A 1,429-nucleotide genomic window follows, 5' to 3' on the forward strand; every position below is an offset into this window, starting at 1 on the left:
AGTACAACCCGATCAATCAGGCTTTATGCCCCATAGGAATACAGCCCTAACCCTACGCAGAGTTCATGGGGTGGTAGATAGAGCCCACACCCTTCGAGAGCCAGCTGTGATTGTGTCATTAGTCGCAACCATGGCCTTTGATACTATTGAATGGCCCTATTTATGGGCGGTTTTGGCGAAGTTTGGATTTGGTCTGGAGTACATCCAATGGGTGTGTCTTCAATATTCAGCGCCACTGGCACAAGTGGTGGTAAATAACAAAGTGTCAGCTACGTTTTCACTCAGTCGGGGAACTCGTCAGGGTTGCCCGCGATCTCCCCTCCTTTTCTCCCTGGCCTTGGAACCCCTTGCTGCTTGTATCCGTTGAGATCCAATGATAAGGGGGCTGCGTTGGTCCCCCAAATGGGAGGACCGCATATCTTTATATGCAGACGACATATTGCTCTATATGGCCTCCCCCAAAAAACTCTTACAGTAGTTTTAGACATTCTTAGATTCTCTGGACTTTCCATCAATTGGGGAAATTCTTACTATTTGTCTTGAGGGGGGACCCTCCCGTCCCTCCCCGGAACTGCCAAATACAAATCAACCCTGTTGGATTTAAATATTGGGGGATTTTTGTCTCACTTAACCCCTCGGTCCGCATGCCCAAAATCTTCTTTTCCCTCTTCCGAAACTAAAAAGTGATATTGCGAGTTGGAAGACACTCCCCATCTCACTCCTTGGCAGAGCCGCCCTATTCAAAATGATAGCCCTACCAAGATTCCTCTATGCCCTACAAAACACTTTAGATGTAGTTCCAGCACATTACTTCAAGGAGATTGAGGGCCTGCAGAGGGACCTATTATGGGACGGCAGACCTCGAATTGCTCTGAACAAACTAACGCAAAACTGGTACGATGGAGGCATCAGCCTCCCAGATATCAAGAAATACTATTGGGCATCCCAGCTGGCGGCCATCAATCATGGTACGTATGGTTGTGCAGATGATCCGGGCTACGCCATGGACAGGTGTCTCCTTCCGGATGGGAACTATGGTAGAGCATTGTACTCCTGACCTAAACGATTCTTGTTAACAAGGCCCCACGAAACACTCCGTTCAAATTTGGCATGACACTACTAGCTCACTTGGCTGGAGACACAAATTAACATTGGCCACCCCTCTTTGAGACTCATAGAAACTGGGCGATCTTTGGAAAACGAAGGGCTTCGATAGGTGGGATCTTATTGGGATTTCAGCTATCATGGACGTTTGGGGGAAGGGAAGGATCAAGTCCTTCAATACTCTTCAGAGTCAATACAAACTGGCAGACACAGAATATTTTCGATACATACAGGTTCTACAGTCACTCCAGTCTTCGTTGCCTAGAGGAACTAATCCCCCGGTGGCTTCTCCACTTGAGGACAGAGTTTTAGACGGTCACCTCCC

The sequence above is a fragment of the Lissotriton helveticus genome, chromosome 8 (genome assembly GCF_964261635.1).
Source record: "Lissotriton helveticus chromosome 8, aLisHel1.1, whole genome shotgun sequence".
In the NCBI taxonomy this organism is placed as follows: domain Eukaryota; kingdom Metazoa; phylum Chordata; class Amphibia; order Caudata; family Salamandridae; genus Lissotriton; species Lissotriton helveticus.